Source organism: Pleurodeles waltl, chromosome 1_2, assembly GCF_031143425.1.
Source record: "Pleurodeles waltl isolate 20211129_DDA chromosome 1_2, aPleWal1.hap1.20221129, whole genome shotgun sequence".
In the NCBI taxonomy this organism is placed as follows: domain Eukaryota; kingdom Metazoa; phylum Chordata; class Amphibia; order Caudata; family Salamandridae; genus Pleurodeles; species Pleurodeles waltl.
This window is the reverse complement of record NC_090437.1, coordinates 1,043,357,300-1,043,379,652: the sequence shown is the minus strand read 5'-3', so window position 1 is coordinate 1,043,379,652 and position 22,353 is coordinate 1,043,357,300.

Here is a 22,353-nt window from a genome sequence, read left to right as displayed (position 1 = left end):
ATATGTAGCTTCACAATGGTAACTCCGAATATGGCCATGTAACATGTCTATGATCATGGAATTGCCCCCTCTATGCCATCCTGGCATAGTTGGCACAATCCCATGATCCCAGTGGTCTGTAGCACAGACCCTGGTACTGCCAAACTGCCCTTCCTGGGGTTTCACTGCAGCTGCTGCTGCTGCCAACCCCTCAGACAGGCAGCTGCCCTCCTGGGGTCCAGCCAGGCCTGGCCCAGGATGGCAGAACAAAGAACTTCCTCTGAGAGAGGGTGTGACACCCTCTCCCTTTGGAAAATGGTGTGAAGGCAGGGGAGGAGTAGCCTCCCCCAGCCTCTGGAAATGCTTTGTTGGGCACAGAGGTGCCCAATTCTGCATAAGCCAGTCTACACCGGTTCAGGGACCCCTTAGCCCCTGCTCTGGCGCGAAACTGGACAAAGGAAAGGGGAGTGACCACTCCCCTGACCTGCACCTCCCCTGGGAGGTGTCCAGAGCTCCTCCAGTGTGCTCCAGACCTCTGCCATCTTGGAAACAGAGGTGCTGCTGGCACACTGGACTGCTCTGAGTGGCCAGTGCCACCAGGTGACGTCAGAGACTCCTGCTGATAGGCTCCTTCAGGTGTTAGTAGCCTATCCTCTCTCCTAGGTAGCCAAACCCTCTTTTCTGGCTATTTAGGGTCTCTGTCTCTGGGGAAACTTTAGATAACGAATGCATGAGCTCAGCCGAGTTCCTCTGCATCTCCCTCTTCACCTTCTGATAAGGAATCGACCGCTGACCGCGCTGGAAGCCTGCAAACCTGCAACATAGTAGCAAAGACGACTACTGCAACTCTGTAACGCGATCCTGCCGCCTTCTCGACTATTTTCCTGCTTGTGCATGCTGTGGGGGTAGTCTGCCTCCTCTCTGCACCAGAAGCTCCGAAGAAATCTCCCGTGGGTCGACGGAATCTTCCCCCTGCAACCGCAGGCACCAAAAAGCTGCATTACCGGTCCCTTGGGTCTCCTCTCAGCACGACGAGCGAGGTCCCTCGAATCCAGCGACTCTGTCCAAGTGACCCCCACAGTCCAGTGACTCTTCAGTCTAAGTTTGGTGGAGGTAAGTCCTTGCCTCACCTCGCTGGGCTGCATTGCTGGGGATCCGCGACTTTGCAGCTACTCTGGCCCCTGTGCACCTCCGGCGGAAATCCTTCATGCACAGCCAAGCCTGGGTCCACGGCACTCTAACCTGCATTGCACGACTTTCTAAGTTGGTCTCCGGCGACGTGGGACTCCTTTGTGCAACTTCGGCGAGCACCGTTTCACGCATCCTCGTAGTGCCTGTTTCTGGCACTTCTACGGGTGCTACCTGCTTCAGTGAGGGCTCCTTGTCTTGCTCGACGTCCCCTCTCTCTGCAGGTCCAATTTGCGACCTCCTGGTCTCTCCTGGGCCCCAGCAGCGTCCAAAAACGCCAAACGCACGATTTGCGTGTAGCAAGGCTTGTTGGCATACTTCTGGCGGGAAAACACTTCTGCACGACTCTCCAAGGCGAGAGGGATCCGTCCACCAAAGGGAAAGTCTCTAGCCCTTTTCGTTCCTGCAGAAACCTCAGCTTCTTCTGTCCAGTCGAAGCTTCTTTGCACCCGCAGCTGGCATTTCCTGGGCATCTGCCCATCTCCGACTTGCTTGTGACTTTTGGACTTGGTCCCCTTGTTCCACAGGTACCCTAGATTGGAAATCCACAGTTGTTGCATTGCTGGTTTGTGTCTTTCCTGCCTTATTCTTCTAACACGACTCTTTTGTCCTTAGGGGAACTTTAGTGCACTTTGCACTCACTTTTCAGGGTCTTGGGGAGGGTTATTTTTCTAACTCTCACTATTTTCTAATAGTCCCAGCGACCCTCTACAAGGTCACATAGGTTTGGGGTCCATTCGTGGTTCGCATTCCACTTCTGGAGTATATGGTTTGTGTTGCCCCTATCCCTATGTTTCCCCATTGCATCCTGTTGTAACTATACATTGTTTGCACTGTTTTCTAAGACTATACTGCATATTTTTGCTATTGTGTATATATATCTTGTGTATATTTCCTATCCTCTCACTGAGGGTACACTCTAAGATACTTTGGCATATTGTCATAAAAATAAAGTACCTTTATTTTTAGTATAACTGTGTATTGTGTTTTCTTATGATATTGTGCATATGACACTAGGTGGTACTGTAGTAGCTTCACACGTCTCCTAGTTCAGCCTAAGCTGCTCTGCTAAGCTACCATTATCTATCAGCCTAAGCTGCTAGACACCCTATACACTAATAAGGGATAACTGGGCCTGGTGCAAGGTGCAAGTACCCCTTGGTACTCACTACAAGCCAGTCCAGCCTCCTACACCTACACTCAACAAAACTGAAAACAGACAAACACAGCACATATATAGAATACCTTGAATAGCATGGCAGCCATACTAGGCTAGTCTTTTATACATAATATAACTTACATATTGTATTGATATTCCTTCTCTTACTATTTGTTTGGCCTATATAGCAATACATTATTAGTATCCTCAAAATATTCAACATAATATTATTATTAAAATACGTATACCGAATAAATATCATATTTTTTTCAGATAGTTATATCTTAAATGCCGTGTTTATATATCCAGTGCACATACTTCATAACCCCAAAAATTAATTAAACAAAAACCCTACAGGTGGAAAAATCACTACTAGTACCAACAAAAGCAAATACGTACAAAAATATATATAAAACTGAAAAAAATATGTTACATAACTGTCATCTTTTACCCAGAAAAATACTAATTAGCCTAGATGACTACACATCTCCTCGCTGGAGTTAAGCCCTCCAGGCGAGAGTGTCATGAACCTGATAATATATTTAGATTCCAAAATCCGTAAGTTTTTTTGCCGATTGCCACCTCTTATACTGCTTTTAACATGATCACATACCAGATAGCTCAATAATTTATCGTTGCCTTGATGTACCTCTTGAAAGTGCCTCGCTACCGGGTAATTGCAATCATTATTACGGATGGCTCTCATATGTTCAAGAACTCTTTTCTTTGCTTTGTGGATAGTGCTGCCCACATATATCTTATCACAAGGACATCTTAAATAGTACACACAATATTCGGTATTGCAATTGAAAAAACCCGTGATTCGATGTTTGTTTTGCCCATCACCCCAACTGACCTCCGTACAGTTGACACTATTTCTACAAGCTTTACACTGTTGGCAACAGTAAAAACCCTGTACGGGGACCCCAATCTGATTGGTGGTGTCAGAACTCATTATCATATTGTGACTTAGGTCATCACGTATTGACCTACCTCTTCGAAATGTAATAGAAGGAGAATCCAGCACTGCACTTTTCAAATGGGAATCTGTTTGTAAAATATGCCAACTTTTCCTCAAAATTTGTCTTAGTTTGAAAGCTTGGTTCGAATAGGTGGTAATGAATCTTATTTGTTGCTGATCGTCCTTTGCTGTATTTGAAGAATACAGCAAGTCCGATCTTTCTTTAGAATCCACTTTATCGGCTGCAGTCCTAATCATTTTATCACTGTACCCTCTTTTCAAGAGTCTTTGGCACATTACATTACACTCTTGTTGATAACTTTCCTTAGTGCTGCAGATTCTTTTAGCCCGTAACAATTCCCCATATGGGATACTCCTAATGATATCAGACGGATGGGCGCTACCTGCATTCAGTAAGCTATTCCCTGCTGTCGTTTTTCTATATAGTTTAGTTACCACATGATCATTGTCAATACTTATTTCTACATCTAAAAATTGAATAGCGGTCTTACTATACTGTGCACTTAACTGTATATTGAACTCATTCAAATGTAACAGCGTTGCAAACTCCCTAGCTGATTTTTCATCTCCCTTCCATATCACAAAGATATCATCAATATAGCGGCACCAGAGTACCACCTTGTCTTCAAAATCTTTTTGATCTTGGGATACCTGCTCCTCCCACCATCCCATGAATAAATTCGCATAGCTGGGAGCGAAGCAAGTACCCATTGCTGTCCCTTGTAGTTGTTTATATATCGTATTGTCAAACAAGAAAAAGTTGTTAGAGAGACAATACCAAATCATGTCACAAATCATCTCAGTGTGTTTCAAATATGAGATAGAGCGGGCTCTTATATAGTGTTTAACAGCCTTGAGGCCCAAATCATGTTGAATACTAGTATATAAACTGGTGACATCCATAGTTAATAATAGGAAGTCGTTATCCCAATGCAGGCCGTCCATCAATTTCAAGAAATGAGTAGTATCCTTGACATAAGAGGGCAGACATTCCACAAAAGGTCGTAGGAAATAATCAATATATCTTGAAGTATTCTCCAGTAATGAGGACATCGCGGACACAATTGGTCTACCAGGGGGGTTGGCACAGTCCTTATGTAACTTGGGCAATAAATATAAGACAGGTATTTTGGGATGATCACACTTAAGAAAATGATATTCTTCCCATTCAAGTAACCCTGCCTCTCTCCATTCTATCAACATATCATGGTTTCTCATAATGGACCCCTTAAAATCAGCTTGTACGACTTTAATATAGCATTTTGTTACACTAAGCTGTCTCATTCCCTCCTTCAGGTAGTAGGTCCTATCCAGGACTACTACATTACCGCCTTTGTCAGATTCACGTATTACGATGTTAGGATCTTTAGCTAAAGTGTATAGGGCTATACGTTGTTTAGAAGACAGGTTGTCTAGTTTTCTATCTAGCGGACTGAACCTGATTTTCTTTAATTGGATGATTACATCCCTCTCAAACACATCAATAGCATCATTCTGTATAGTCGGTAAAAAGGTAGATTTGGGTTTAAAGGGGCTAGGGCATGTAGCATCTATATCTAAGCCCAAAACCTCCAAATTCAATATAGGATTGTCATGTGCTTGCGTATCACCATCCAAAATGGATAGTGTATGTAACGTTTCAATATCCAAAATCAAAAATTTACTGGTTTGGGCCCTTTCTGCTCCCATTGAATGCGACGCTACCCTAGTCTGAAACCATTTTTTCAGTTTTAGCTTTCTCACAAACTGAAAAAGATCAATTCTAGTCTGCACATAATCTAAACGATTAGTCGGGCAAAATGATAAACCCAAGGCAAGTACACTGGTTTCTTCGGACGTTAGAGGTCTCTTAGATAGGTTGACCACAGTTTTTATGTGACTGTCCGTGCCCTTGTAGTCATTCTTCCTGTCATGTGCCCTTCTCTTTCTTCTACGGGTTTTCGCTGCGCGGTTCCTCTTCCTCTGCCTCTCGAACCACGGCCTCTGCCGCGCGATTGAAAGGAATCCTTCTTTTGGTCTGTCCTTCCTTGGTTGAGTAGCCGAAATTGTTTTAAAAAATTGGCTCTATCAGTATTTTTGTCAGACCCCATGGTTCTACTGGAGGTTGAGGCATCCGTAGTATCTGAGTAATTGCTGTCTGACACGTCACTTTCTTCCGATTCATGTACCTCAATACCAATGGTGTCTTTCCTCATATCAGGCAACTCATTAGAGTACATATGATCGTACTTTCGGTGAAAAGTCAGAATCCTACCGGCCTGATAATCCTTAAAATCTCTCAATTTTTTTTCCCTCTGTTTCTTTGCTGTGATATCTTCTTCATACTTGATGAGTTTTTTGTCAAGATTCACTTTCATTTCTTCAAAATTTTCTGGTGTTGTTAATGTCAGAATTTCCTTAGTTAACTGTTCAATTTCCTCGAGAGTTTTAGCTCTTTCTTTAGACGCATACTTAATTAGTAACTTCATCATATTTAAAGAGCTCTCTTTTGAATTCTCAGCCCATTCTTCTAATAAATCAGGGTCTGGATCTTCATAAGATGGAATTGTATAGATCCTTAGGCCCCTGGGCACTCGTTGGACATCAATGTATTGTTGTAATGATTCAATTTCCCACCATTTCGACAGCTCTCTTCTCATCAATTTCTCTAGTTTGTCATAACAGAGTTGTAATTTCAATGCAAAACCTGGTGTAGTAGTCTCTTGCCGTTCTCCTAGGTCATTCTGGGTAAAAAACAGTTTACTTGATTTCTCCTTCCTACGGGCTTCTGACGAGGAAGCCATATTCGTGTGGTAATATTCTGAGAGTCAGCAATATACTGGAAATGGGCTAGATTCAGCATATGCTAAATATTTATCCATGCCCAATCCACACTGCAAGTAGATGGTGCGTACAATTTTCTTCTTTATAAGGATAACACTGCGTATTGGCTCTTATTGCACCGGAGAAAGTAACATGATTTAATTTAATCTTTTGTGCAAATAATGGCGCTTGAAGGAGTAATCACAAACTGCAGGGCCCAAAAGGTCAGGACAGCTGTAGCAATGATCTCATTGTGTGATATATTCCCGTTAGTGCAATAAATAGTGCCAACAAATCAGCTATAGTTCTGGCACAGTATCGTAAGAGGCTTCCTCGTTCCTATGCACAAATGTCCCTCACATCGGAGACAGACACATGTCTGCTACTCCGGTAACGAGGGGCCTTTCAATAAGCAGATTGTGAGCGTTACTACTCTTAAATTCAGGCACCAATTTGCAACGAGTCCTGCAGGTTCGGGAGGCATACAGCTGCAATGCCGTTTTTCGTGTGTGTGTGGAGACACGCTCTTAAAAGTCTGATACGATTCACGGGCGCTCCCCGTTTCTTTGTTTCTTTAAGCGCGGGCGCCAGCTGTCTGCGTTTCGTAATCCCAAGAGACACACGCATTTACCTCCCGCGCTAAATGGTAGCAAAAAGGAAATATTTCACATGCCGCTTACCGTAAAGTCGTATGAATTAAGACAGCACTTCACAGAAACGATTCCACATTCGGCAGAAGCAGCCGATCTTCATTCCCGATTTCCTGCAATTAAATATCCTTCAGACTTCGACTCCGTTGCTACAGTGTAACAAAAGAACAACTCTCCCGGTGCAACATACCGAGCCAAACAAATGTCATCCAATCAGCTAAAAATACACCAGCAAAAATAGCCTTGCAGGAGCCTCAAGGTATATACAGAAACTTAATTCACCAATAGGACTCGAATTACCGAGGCTCAAAAAGTGGCGGTCCGACCATGGCTTCGAGAAATGCCATAAAAATGCAAAGAAAATCTTGTAATAACAAGAAAGGTCAGGACACTTCCAGTATAAGTAAAGCTTTTTACTCTTTACAACGAAATTCCTCCCAACGCGTTTCAGCCGTAGCCTTGTTCACAGATGGGGGAGCTTGGCAGATTAGCATACAAATACCTACACTCAACAAAACTGAAAACAGACAAACACAGCACATATATAGAATACCTTGAATAGCATGGCAGCCATACTAGGCTAGTCTTTTATACATAATATAACTTACATATTATATTGATATTCCTTCTCTTACTATTTGTTTGGCCTATATAGCAATACATTATTAGTATCCTCAAAATATTCAACATAATATTATTATTAAAATACGTATACCAAATAAATATCATATTTTTTTTAGATAGTTATATCTTAAATGCCGTGTTTATATATCCAGTGCACATACTTCATAACCCCAAAAATTAATTAAACAAAAACCCTACAGGTGGAAAAATCACTACTAGTACCAACAAAAGCAAATACGTACAAAAATATATATAAAACTGAAAAAAATATGTTACATAACTGTCATCTTTTACCTAGAAAAATACTAATTAGCCTAGATGACTACACATCTCCTCGCTGGAGTTAAGCTCTCCAGACGAGAGTGTCATGAACCTGATAATATATTTAGATTCCAAAATCCGTAAGTTTTTTTGCCGATTGCCACCTCTTATACTGCTTTTAACGTGATCACATACCAGATAGCTCAGTAATTTGTCGTTGCCTTGATGTACCTCTTGAAAGTGCCTCGCTAACGGGTAATTGCAATCATTATTACGGATGGCTCTCATATGTTCAAGAACTCTTTTCTTTGCTTTATGGATAGTGCTGCCCACATATATCTTATCACAAGGACATCTTAAACAGTACACACAATATTCGCTATTGCAATTGAAAAAACCCGTGATTCGATGTTTGTTTTGCCCATCACCCCAACTGACCTCCGTACAGTTGACACTATTTCTACAAGCTTTACACCGTTGGCAACAGTAATAACCCTGTACGGGGACCCCAATCTGATTGGTGGTGTCAGAACTCATTATCATATTGTGACTTAGGTCATCACGTATTGACCTACCTCTTCAAAATGTAATAGAAGGAGAATCCAGCACTGCACTTTTCAAATGGGAATCTGTTTGTAAAATATGCCAACTTTTATCGTATTGTCAAACAAGAAAAAGTTGTTAGAGAGACAATACCAAATCATGTCACAAATCATCTCAGTGTGTTTCAAATATGAAATAGAGCGGGCTAAAGCTAAAGATCCTAACATCGTAATACGTGAATCTGACAAAGGCTGTAATGTAGTAGTCCTGGATAGGACCTACGACCTGAAGGAGGGAATGAGACAGCTTAGTGTAACAAAATGCTATATTAAAGTCGTACAAGCTGATTTTAAGGGGTCCATTATGAGATACCATGATATGTTGATAGAATGGAGAGAGGCAGGGTTACTTGAATGGGAAGAATATCATTTTCTTAAGTGTGATCATCCCAAAATACCTGTCTTATATTTATTGCCCAAGTTACATAAGGACTGTGCCAACCCCCCTGGTAGACCAATTGTGTCCGCGATGTCCTCATTACTGGAGAATACTTCAAGATATATTGATTATTTCCTACGACCTTTTGTGGAATATCTGCCCTCTTATGTCAAGGATACTACTCATTTCTTGAAATTGATGGACGGCCTGCATTGGGATAACGACTTCCTATTATTAACTATGGATGTCACCAGTTTATATACTAGTATTCAACATGATTTGGGCCTCAAGGCTGTGAAACACTATATGAGAGCCCGCTCTATCTCATATTTGAAACACACTGAGATGATTTGTGACATGATTTGGTATTGTCTCTCTAACAACTTTTTCTTGTTTGACAATACGATATATAAACAACTACAAGGGACAGCAATGGGTACTTGCTTCGCTCCCAGCTATGCAAATTTATTCATGGGATGGTGGGAGGAGCAGGTATCCCAAGATCAAAAAGATTTTGAAGACAAGGTGGTACTCTGGTGCCGCTATATTGATGATATCTTTGTGATATGGAAGGGAGATGAAAAATCAGCTACGGAGTTTGTAACGCTGTTAAATTCGAATTAGTTCAATATACAGTTAAGTGCACAGTATACTAAGACCGCTATTCAATTTTTAGATGTAGAAATAAGTATTGACAATGATCATGTGGTAACTAAACTATATAGAAAAACGACAGCAGGGAATAGCTTACTGAATGCAGGTAGCGCCCATCCGTCTGATATCATTAGGAGTATCCCATATGGGGAATTGTTACGGGCTAAAAGAATCTGCAGCACTAAGGAAAGTTATCAACAAGAGTGTAATGTAATGTGCCAAAGACTCTTGGAAAGAGGGTACAGTGATAAAATGATTAGGACTGCAGCCGATAAGGTGGATTCTAAAGAAAGATCGGACTTGCTGTATTCTTCAAATACAGCAAAGGACGATCAGCAACAAATAAGATTCATTACCACCTATTCGAAACAAGCATTCAAACTAAGACAAATTTTGAGGAAAAGTTGGCATATTTTACAAACATATTCCCATTTGAAAAGTGCAGTGCTGGATTCTCCTTCTATTACATTTCGAAGAGGTAGGTCAATACGTGATGACCTAAGTCACAATATGATAATGAGTTCTGACACCACCAATCAGATTGGGGTCCCCGTACAGGGTTTTTACTTTTGCCAACGGTATAAAGCTTGTAGAAATAGTGTCAACTGTACGGAGGTCAGTTGGGGTGATGGGCAAAACAAACATCGAATCACGGGTTTTTTCAATTGCAATAGCGAATATTGTGTGTACTGTTTAAGATGTCCTTGTGATAAGATATATGTGGGCAGCACTATCCACAAAGCAAAGAAAAGAGTTCTTGAACATATGAGAGCCATCCGTAATAATGATTGCAATTACCCGGTAGCGAGGCACTTTCAAGAGGTACATCAAGGCAACGACAAATTATTGAGCTATCTGGTATGTGATCATGTTAAAAGCAGTATAAGAGGTGGCAATCGACAAAAAAACGTACGGATTTTGGAATCTAAATATATTATCAGGTTCATGACACTCTCGTCTGGAGGGCTTAACTCCAGCGAGGAGATGTGTAGTCATCTAGGCTAATTAGTATTTTTCTGGGTAAAAGATGACAGTTATGTAACATATTTTTTTCAGTTTTATATATATTTTCTACGTATTTGCTTTTGTTGGTACTAGTAGTGATTTTTCCACCTGTAGGGTTTTTGTTTAATTAACTTTTGTGGTTATGAAGTATGTGCACTGGATATATAAACACGGCATTTAAGATATAACTATCTGAAAAAAATATGATATTTATTTGGTATACGTATTTTAATAATAATATTATGTTGAATATTTTGAGGATACTAATAATGTATTGCTATATAGGCCAAACAAATAGTAAGAGAAGGAATATCAATACAATATGTAAGTTATATTATGTATAAAAGACTAGCCTAGTATGGCTGCCATGCTATTCAAGGTATTCTATATATGTGTTGTGTTTGTCTGTTTTCAGTTTTGTTGAGTGTAGGTATTTGTATGCTAATCTGCCAAGCTCCCCCATCTGTGAACAAGGCTACGGCTGAAACGCGTTGGGAGGAATTTCGTTGTAAAGAGTAAAAAGCTTTATATATATATATATATATATATATATATATATATATATATATATATATATATATATATATGCATACACATATATATTCACTTGAAAACCAAAGGTTACAGGGTGGTCATAGTTAGGCTCACATTTTAAACATACAAAAACATAGAAATTCACCAGTTAAAGTGCTAGGGCATGAGTTATAGTTACTTGAGGTAACTCTAACTGTAATTGGTGAATTTCGATGATTTTGTATAACTAAAATGTGAGCCTAACTATAACCTTCCAGTAACCTTTGTTTTTTAAAGTGAATTTCTATGTTTTTTAAAAAATTCTATTTCCTAACTATAACGCCCCTGAAACCTTTGTTTTTTACCCAGTGAATGTCTATGTTTTTTTATTATGCAGTAATTTTAATTACTATACGTTAATCCAAACACCTCCATGCATGTCTTTAGGCCATGCGCAGTATTAGTTGGCCACAGGGCCTGGCCGGCCATATACGCACCCAAATGTGCATGTTGTTCACCCATTAGCAGGGAGGTTGCCCGCAAGACCTGGCCAACCCCCCTAACCACTCAAACCCACGCTGTGCACAGCACTTTTGCCTTGTGTGGTGGGAGTTAGACTGGGTGTGAGAATAGGTGTGAGAGGGTGTATCTGGGGGTGACAGTAGCTGAAAGATTGTCTGTCTTGGTGTGAGAGTGCATACATCAGTGTTTTAGTGGGTGTGTCAATGTGTAAGTGGGTCTGTGAGTGGCTGCATGAGGGTGTCAATGGGTCCGTGAGTGGGTGCGTGAGTGTCTGAGTGAGTCTGTGAGTGGGTGCGTAAGTGTCTAAGTGGGTGTGTGAGTGGGAGATATTGCCTGAAAGAGAGACAGAAAGAAAGAAAGAGAGAGTTTTTTAGGCTTTAATATCTCATAAACTTAGAATGAGATATTTAGATTTAATCAAATAAATGATTTAATATTTTTAAAAAGCATAATTTTTTAATTTAAAATAAAAAGGAAATGAGTCAAGCTGGACTCTAACCCCCTATGTCAGTGTGGAACTATTGGAGTTTTCCTTTTCTTTTCTTTAGCCCTTTGTGGCTATCTGGGACCGCAAGGAGCCCTCAAGGCCTCCCGTTGGGACCCCAACTTTTTTATAATTTTTTTTTTAAATGTATATTTTATTACAAATCCCTTTGCGGGCTATATGGGACAACAAGGGAACCCTCAAGGGCTCCCGTCCCCGCCATTTTTATTTTTTTATGTTATTAAAACATCCTTACAGGATACACTACGGAGGAAGCCTTAAGGCTTACCTTGCAGTGCCATTGCTTCAGCCAGCATGGAGCTGCTTTGACAGCAGCTCCCTCCTAGCTGAAACATTTTATCTCTGTTCCCTACACGCGTGAAGGAGACAGAGATAAAACTTCAGATTTTAACAGCAGGACCTGCTTTAAAGGTCCCTCTGTCAAAACCCGAACAGCTATGTCCTGGGATGAGCACCCCTGTGACATAGCTGGAGCTGGCCCTGGGGGGTGACGGTCCCCAGAGCCATCTATGGCTCCAAGAGAACAAGAACTTAGCCCCTCGGGTTAGTGGTCCCCAGTGCGTGGAAGTCGCATAGGGCCCCTCTTTGTTTTTGTAAACATTTGCCTGGTGGTAGTGGTCCCTGGGGCAGCGGGGGGCCACGCGATCCCCCCAATCCAAATATAGTGTTGCCCTGGGGTATATATATATATATATATATATATTTTCCATCAAACGGTCCACATTGTAGCATGCATTTTCACGGGTGCATATGTAAGGAAAGGACCATTCCTCTGCAATCCTCAGTCAAACTGTGAGCAAGCAAGACCGAGAGGTTGAAACGCGTAGGTGATGTTGTTTGTTATAGTACACACTTGGATGAAGTAATAAACTCTCCTGGAGTGCAACGATACAATTGGTTTAAAATTGTTTGTTTTGGATATATATATATATATATATATATATATATATATATATATATTTATATAAAATATACATGCATTTCGATCAGTACTCACTGTGAAGACTTTAAATCCATGAGAAACACAAGTGTAAAGCAATCTGTCCAGTTTTGGAAGAGTAGTGATTCTTACGGTTCTTAGTTTCAACGCTTCATCATCTCTCTTCAGCTACCCTGCACAAGAGTGCCGCAAATCATTTACCATCTCTCTATATTAATTTTAGCTCTTTTAACTGCCACATTGCAATAAGACTGAATTATTGATCCCATCCTAAAATTATGACTAAAGGCCGTCCATGCTGTCTTGAGGAAACCATTTCACTAAGAAGTCATATCAATATCTCATCATCCGTTGAAGCAGATCTACACTTTTGTATGTTTGGCATTTTTTCACTTGTCCTAGCCAGGCAGCTGATAAACACTCTTGAGCCAAACTCATCTGATCTCTGTAAGTACATCATTTATAACTTCAACAAATATACTGTTTCCCTAGATTACTTTGCACAGTTTGCTGATGAGGTCTCTGATGCCACATCCTTCATTACCGTATTTGTCAAATATTTCATAGATCTCTAAGCAAGAAGTTATTTATCGCCTTATCTATTGTGAATGAATGTATCTTCATCAATACACATTGTGACATTTGCTCCCAACACCACCCCTGCGATCGGGTTGAGGTTCTCTTCACAGTTTCTTATTTAGGTACTCCCCATTGCATTTTATATGTTCGTGAGTTCAAATGCACATTTTTACAAATACTAATGCAAATCACGTATTTGCATGCAAAAATATATTGTTTAATGGTTATTTCAGAATAATCTGATGGCTCCGTTTGCAGTCATGTTTCAGATATTTTGTTTAAAAATGCGTTTCCAAATATTCAGCAGTGTTGTTATGTATATATTTGCTTAAAGCACTCCAGTGACCACTTATACATGCATTTCAAATACTCAGCTATCTTACATTGAATCATAAATTGATAAAAATGTATTAAGGCTCATATATTAACTGCTGTTTTTGTTAACATTGCAACCAGTATTTAACCTCTTCGCTACCAGGTATTTTCTCCCTCAGGTGCCAAGCCTTTTTTTTGGCTATTTGGGGTAGTTCACACTAGGCCCTCATAACTTTTTGCCCGTGACAGGAAATGCCCCGAAATACTACATGGACAAATATCAAATACAAAACTACCTGTTTTTGTCGGGTTGGGGGGGGGGGGGCAGTGTGACATTTTGGTCCTGGGCTCAGCAGCTATCTAGGGAAACCTGACAAACCCAGACATTCCTGAAAACTAGACACCCAAGGGAGTCCAGGGAGGTGTGACTTGCGTGGATCCCCCAGTGTTTTCTTACCCAGAATCCTCAATAAACCTCACATTTAGGTCAAAAACAAAATCCCACATTTCTGTGTGGGATCACCGCGCCGGCACAAATTTCCAACCACCCAACGTTCACTTCAGTCTCCTGATAAAAATGACACCTCACTTGTGTAGGTGGGTCAAGTGCCTGTGACAGGGAAGAGCCAAAAACATGTCGAAATTGAGGGGGAACCAAAGCAGGTCCAAAAGGGCTGTTTAAAAAAAACTTTTTTAGGTTGACAAGCAAGGCAGAAATCTTATTGGTATAGATGCAACAATGCTGGGTGGTAGGAATTTTGTGGATTTCTGCAGATTCCGGGAGGTTCCATCACAAAAATGTGGGGGAAAGTGTGTGATTTCAAGTAAAGTTTGAGCTTTGCAATGCATCGTGGGCAAGAAAATGGTGCAAGGTGCATATGAAGCACACCACCCTTGACTCACCCAGATGTTGAGTTTTCAAATGTGTCTAGGTCTCGTAGATTTTTCTACATGGCAGCATCACAAAGTCCAAAAAGTGCAGCCCTCACCATTCCAAGTGGGACGATTTTGAGAGTTAGATAAGCTCTCATGGCCCAAATATAAAACCAAAACCCAAAACAATCAAATGTCCCATTGCTTGCCATTTGGATAAGAGCTTTAGTGTACGGGGGAGAGCTGAAAGACTGTTAACCCCTTCAGTTGGGGTAGGGACATAACCATGCCCATACTGGTTGGTAGCCACCATCCCACTTGTTTATTTTTTTTAATTTTTTTATTTCCTGTCTCTAGTAGGCTTTTGTCCCCGCAGGGAATGGATTGAGGGTAATAGCCCGATCTGACCACCAGTGGGCAGTACAACTTTGTCTCTATTTATTTGGGGTGCCTTAGGGGCCGTTCCCCATCTGTAAAATAATAAAAAAATTAAAATCCCTGGTGCCTAGTGGTTTCTGCCCCCCTTGGGGGCAGATCCACCTAATTACAAATGGCTGATCTGACCCCATTAGGGGCAGAAACGGGCTAAAATAAATTTGCCTCCCAGGAGAGCGACCCTAGCATAAGGGGCCACTTCCCTTGTGTGAAATTGACGCAAAAAGAAATCCCTGGTGTCTAGTGGTTTCTGCCTCCCTTGGGGGCAAATTAGGCCAAAGAAAAATAGATGATTTGTTCCGAAGGAAGGCAGAAATGGCCTAAAATAAATTGCCCCACAGGGGAGCGACCCTTGCCTAAGGGATCTCTCCCCATCTTTAAAACAATAAAAAAATAAAAAATCCCTGATGTCTAATGGTTTCTGTCCCCCCTTGGGGGCAGATTGGCCTGAAAAAAATAGGCTGATCTGCCCCCAAAGGGATTAGAAATGGCCTAAAAACAATTTGCCCCCCTGGGGAGCGACCCTTGCCTAAGGGGTTGCTCCCCAAGTGTAAAAAATAATTTTTAAAATTATCTCTGGTATTTAGTGGCTTAATTAAAATAGGCCAATCTGCTCCCAGGGGGGGACAGAAAAAGCCAAATAAAACAATGACCCCCAGGGGAGCAACCCTTGTCCAATGGGTCATTCTCCTTCATTATTTATTTGCACAAAAACAAACTCCCTGGTGTCTAGTAGGCATTTCTGCAGCCCTGTCGCTTTACGAGTGGGCTGCAGAAATGCTCAGAAAGAAATGAAAGGAAAGGAAAAGCCTTTCCTTTCCTTTCAGGTCTCTCTGGCTGCCCCCACCCCTGGTGGGAAGGGAAATGCTTTAATTTCTCTTCCGATGAGCTTCCAGTGCGATGGGAGCAGCCTCTGATGAGGTCACCACCCAATTGCATGCTGACATCATCTGACGTCACTGGGGTCGGGTGGGGGGGTGAGGATGGAAGGGGAAGCGGTTCCCCTTCCATCCCTGCCAAGGGGAGTGGGGCCAGGTGAAGGACGAGCTGGTCCTTCTTCTTAATCTTCCACAGGACATCCTGATCAGGAGAAGAACACCATACCACACACCCAAGGCCCCTTCGAACCATTGTCTCGGAGGAATACACAACACATCACGGAAGAGACATTCAAGATCATGTCACCATAGACGATGGCAAAAAGGCACATTTTGTTTAGGTAGGAATTTGTCAACTTTCTATCAGTGAGACTTTCAGAATAGCAACTTAAAATTCTACTTTACCATTAAAGAAGATTTTAAATTTCAATTCATTTAAGTGGAATCAGTATTTCTCTATATGGTCTCAAACTGAACTTATCATTTTATAAGTGTAATAGGGTACCAAGTGTTAGAATATGGGGGAGAAAAAACCTTCAACAGTGAAAAAGAATTTTATGAGTTTTTCTCTCTCAGGACATGTAAAACTTGTATACACATGTACTACTGTTTAAATGCCGTGCTCCCTGCCCTAGGAGTAGTTAGGCCCTACATTAGAGGTGATATAGAGATATTATAAAGGAAGGCTTAGGTCTGGCAAAAGGTTTATTTTACCAGGTCAAAATGGCAGTTTATCAAATGTACTACAGATTTCGAGCCCGTTTCACAGAGGTAAACTTAGACCAAAAGTCTAACTTTACTATGAGTAAAGATAGACTTTTGGTGTAAGTTTAGACTTTTGGTCTAAGTTGAGACCAAAAGTCTAAACTTGGACAAAAAATCTAAATTTACTATGAGTGAAGTAAGACTTTAAGTCTAAACTTAGACTTTTGGTTTAAGTTTACTTTTGTGAGTGGGCCCTGTAGTGGCAGGCCTGAGACAGGTTATACAGTACTAGTTTAGTTGGTGGCAGAATGAGTGTTGCAGCCCACTTGCAGCATGCAATTTACAGGCCCAGGACCTATGTTGTACCTTACACCAGGGTCTTACAAGTAATTTGAATGCACCAATCAGGTGCAGGCAATGGTTACCATGTTTCAAGGTAAAATACAAGCACTGTACCACTGATTAGCAGGAGTAAAGTGCACACAGTTATGTAAGTCAATACAAATGGGTTCAGGAAAAGAAGGCAAAATGTGGGGTTACCGTGCAGGGGCGGCCTAGTCCAATACTAATTTTAGTTCTGACATTTTTGTGCTTTGCTGCTGAAATTGATTCTCTGCAGGGTCATCCCCAAACATTTCGCCTTCACCCTTTCTATTTTCCTGAAACTGTTTTTGCTGGCTTTAGGTCTCTGAGCACTTTACCACTATTAACCAGTCCTTAAGTGCTTGTGATCCCTCCATAATACAGAGTATAATTGGCTTACACCTGATTGGCATATTTAATTAACTGATTAGTCCCTAGTGAAGTGGCATACAATATACCCTATAAATGAAATGCTACTATTGGTCCCGCAGTACTCTTGTGTCACACACATAGTTAGTCCCTTAAAAGATGTCCCAGGTCTGCCATTGCAGCCTGTATGCAGTTTTAAGCTGTAATGTAATGTAAGGTGGCTTTGTCGAGCAGTGTTGTGTAGTCGAGTATAGGTGTGTGACAAGGCTGGACATGAGTTAAGACAGTCTTCATGGGATCGCAAGAAGATCATTTGAAAAGCAATGTCTTCAGCGTTTTACTTACAGTTCAAAATTGCAAAATAATCCCTTTGCTAAGGCTCAAACTCCAGCTTTATTGCATAGAAGTCATCCCTAAGATTGACCTACGTAGCCCATAGGGCAGTGTACATCGTAATTAAGAGGTTAAACGTATACTTTTAAGTTTGAAATGTCCTGGTATTGAAAAACTCCTACATTCGTCTTTTACTAATGTGAGGCCTACCCTTCAGATAGGATAACATTGGGTTGCCTTATTAGATTTATTAAGTGCTAACTAGTGATTGGGAGCAAGGGGACATTCATGTTTGATGTCTAATAAGTTGCCATTTGAAATCCTTTTTAATGGGAAGGTCGGACTTAAATTTTGGAAATGGCACTTTCAGAAAATTGGTATTTTCTTGCCCTAGCTATTTTGTGCCTGTTGCCTGTCCTGGGTCACATGACTAGGTGTGGTTGGCAGTTAGACTTTGTATATTTCTCCCAGACAGCAGCACAATAGATATATTAGGCCATCATTGGCAGAGTTGGGGTGGGAGCTGAACACAGAACCACTTGCAACTCAATAGGCTATGCCCTGCCTTCAGACAAAGGACTTCACACTACCTCATTGTACATTTAGCTAGGCTGCAGCCTGGACGGGGCAGGTAGGACAATCCAAGCACTTCAAAAGGAAATATCTGGGAACTTCTCCTACTTCAAAGAAAGAAACTTGTATGAAAAAGGGCCCTCAGACACAATCTTCAGTTTGCTTTCTGGACCTGTAGAAGGACTCTCAGAGGACTGCTTGCTGCTGTAGCCCACTGTTTACTTCAGAACACCACTTTGCTGCATCTGGAAGGACTGCCCTGCTGTCTGAAGCTTGACTTGAACCCTCTGAGATAAACCCTGTTGCTTGAGCCATGTTACACTTTGTGAACCCAGGACTACCAGAGTTACTCCTAAGGCTGATCAGAGACTCTGGGACAGAAAAGGCTCCAGCCACCTTAAACCTGCACCTGGACCCACCCTGAGTGAGTTTCAGCCCTTTGAGTGCTGCTTCCCCAGTCCTGGACCCTTGAAAGTGATGCTAATGGTACTCAGAAACCCAATATCTAAAACTTGTGACTAAGAAAATGTTGGGCTAAAATGTGCTCTGAGAGCCGAGAGGAGACCAGGATCTACTTACTTGTCAATCTGCCCAAGGTGCTTTGCCGGTCAGACTGACTTCATTGTGGTTCCCACTATGTTTTTCTCAACAGTAGCACATCCTGTTCAGAAGTTCTTTGCAGAAGGGGTACCTGGTCTCATGGAACCCTTGTTGGTTGCAGCTTACAGCTTCATCCTGCTGGAAATTTTCACAACAGTGACGGATACCCCATCAGCCAAAATATAAATCCAATTATATCCTATTAGATTTATATTTCTGTGGATGGGATATCCGTCTTCGTTGTCACGGAGTAACCAGTCCCCAAGATCTAGACCAGGCTCTAATTTGAACATAGAAATCTTCACTGCAACTTCATCCAGAGGCTCTCTAACAATAATGCCCCCTCCTTGGACATCATCTGCAACCTTGCACCCTGAGCTTTACTTTCATAGATAATTTTTGTTGAAAATTATTCTAAGTCCAAAGGTAAGCACTGACTAGGCCCAAACCACTCCTTGTATCCAATCTGTGCTCCATCACAATTACCCATTTTTACATTGACCCGGTCTTGTGTGACTAAACGTCCACAGTTGTCGCTTTTATCTTTTAGTTACTAAATTCATAAGTCCTGTTCTACTAAATGGATTATTGTCATTTTGGTGTCAAATAATTGAATATCGTGTGCTCTATTTTTCTGAATTGGTGTAGGCATTTTTTGTTGTCGTGTTTTCACTTTGTTACTGTTTGTGCACTGCATAAGTACTTACATATTGCCTCTCAGTTAAATCTGACTGCTTTTGAGCCATGTTACTGGAGGGTTAAGCATAGGTTAATTTAGTGACTTTATGGTTCACCCTGACATGGATTGTGGCTGTTGCTTGAGCAGGAGCATGTGTACTAGTATATTTTCCAGCTTTATGTACTTTGCAGTCTGTTAAACACTTGAACATACTCAGATTGTCAGCGTAGGATATGCAAAAGTTGATAATGGGTTAAATTCTAATCCAGATGGGAATGCCACATCAGTTTAAGAAATTCAACATATTTAAAACGATTTCGTATTTCAACTGGAATCAGAATGTAACACATTATCAAATTTTGCATTTCTCACATTGAAAATGTGAGTAGACATACAGTGCTTTTAGACGTTTTGACTATGGAATGCAAAATCGAATAAGGGGAAACTGAGTTGTTTTTTTTTAAATAATTAGGGCAAGCAAAACATGCAAGTGAGCACAATGCACTAATTAAAAGTCAGAGTTGATGGTTCACCAGTACATATTTGTGAGTTTAAGCCAATGATGGGAGAGTGTAGGTCACACAGCTCAATGAGTAATACCAATCAAGGTTTTACCTCCTCACTTAGAATAATTACTCCAAACCCTCCAGCAGAACAAAATAGAAAGCCAAAGCCAGCAAGGTTCTCTAGAGGTCAGGCAGGTCATAATTGAGCTACAATTGATAACTTCCCTTTCAATGACAAACACTCTGAGAGGATCAAAGTAGAGTTTTGTAGCCACTGTGGTCACTTTGACACTTGGATTGATTTGCTGCCTAGCTTTTACTGAATTTAGTTACATTTTTCGCTCTCAAAATCATCCAGCAGAGCAGGGCTGGGGGCCACAACCAGGCAGGGTATCATGAGGCCAGATATCTTCACTGCAAAGTATAGCCTTTTTCTTCATGCCTTAAGTCTCTGAATGGGATGAATGATGGGTACAGCCTTATTGGGTTATCCTCAGCAATTTATCCCAGTCCTCAGTAGGTGCATAAATGACTAATGACCTGTAAGTAAGTAAGTAAGTAAGTTTATTGACATGGTTAATTAAAACAATTAACAAATGCATAATAATATAAATACTTTGCCTATTCAATATTTATAAGAAAAACATAAAAGCTTATTTAAAACTAAAACATATCATGATTAAAGAGTTGTGCAATCTAAAATGTTCTCCACTAATTCCAACCTTGATCTTGAACTTAACTTTAGGACTAATGACCTGATTTAGAACTCAACAAATGGGTAACTCCACCACAACAGTGTTGAATATCCAGTCTGCTGAAATCTAAATCCCATTATATTCTATGGGATTTGTATTTCAGTGGATGGGATATCTGTCATGGATGTGTTGGAGTAACCCATCCGCTGAGTTCTAAATCAGGCCCCAAATCCCAATCAGTACTTGTTACTTCAAAAACAATACTGGCCATCTCTGTAGCCATTAGGCCCTCAGTGAAGTCTTCCAGGTTCCAGGTCTCTCATCAGAAAGAGCTTCTCCAGGTTCCAGTCCACAGTGGTCGGTTTGGTTTTGTTGGAATCAGGAGGGCTTCTGCTTTTGGTGTCACTCCAACAGGCATCAGAAGGCCAAGCTCTTGTCCCTTGGAGAGTAGTTCCATTTTCTGAGGACTGGTAGGTGTTCTTAAGGTCATTTCCTTCAGCAGGGTCATTGTCTTCAGAGTTTGTCTTCCCTGGCCCCAAAATGTGCTCAGGAAGTGGTGGTTAAGTCCTGACAACTGTCTTACAGAATTCCCACATCCATTTTTTTTAGGTTGAGCGTTAGCGTTTGGCCTGCTGTATACTTTTAAGTATACTATAGAGTGAGTTCCAGCTTTTGATTTGTTAGTTGCAGTGTCCTTCAAAAATCCTTGCTTGCTAGTGGCCAGTTCTGCCTCTTTGTCCTGCCTTTTTTCACTTTGGGAGCAGCACAAAGTGCTGTGTAATTACGCTATGTCCTGTTTATCTCTTCTGTAAGGTACTTTTTTTGGCATTTGCCTGTTTTACCTCCAGTGTGGGTGCTTGTTCAGTCACTCCTCCCCACCAGCTCCCTCTGTAAACATAAACCAACAGCAGAAGGGGACTTTTCCAGGGCCAGCTCACCCTTGCTCTCTTCCTTTTGTTATTTTCAGTCTGTGTGGCAATAAAAATCCAGTCAGTAATTTACAACGCTCTGAGCTCTAACTCGAGCAAACATGAGACTATTGCATTCCAAATGCTTGTTCTGTATGTGGTTCCTCGTTTTCTTTTTCATTTTTGTGGGCGAGCCGGACTTCACTCCGTGTCGTAAGCTCCATCCCATGGTGTCATGAGGGGGCGTGTTCAGGCCCCAGGTTTCCTTAGAAGGAATCCTGCAAGCCTGTGTAAGTGGAGGAACAGCAGTAGGATCAGAGTCGGGGAAGGTGCTGTTGACGGTCTGCTGCTTGCTTCTATCATGCCCCCACTCCTTGTTTCATGTTTGGCTGCATAATACTGTACCATGATGGTTAGCTTTTATGACTCTTCCATTGCACACAGCATAAAAAGCGAATCAGACTAACATACTGACTCGCTCTGTGGATATGTAAATGAAGGAGGGTCTTTTAGCCAACCAGCTAGGAGAACGATGTGCTCATATCGCATTACAATCCAATGGGAGCCAGGAGTGGGCGGGGAAAGAGTGATGCCATGACGCAGACGGAAGACCTATACTTCAATGCTTAGGAAGTGTAGGCAGAGTTATCAGCATCACCATCAAATTTACAGATACTGTAGTATGCATTTTTAGCACAGTTAGCGTTCGTTGTAACCATGTGACACCCTCAACATATGCTAGGTTCTTGCTTAGCGACCCTTGGTCTACTGCAGGAG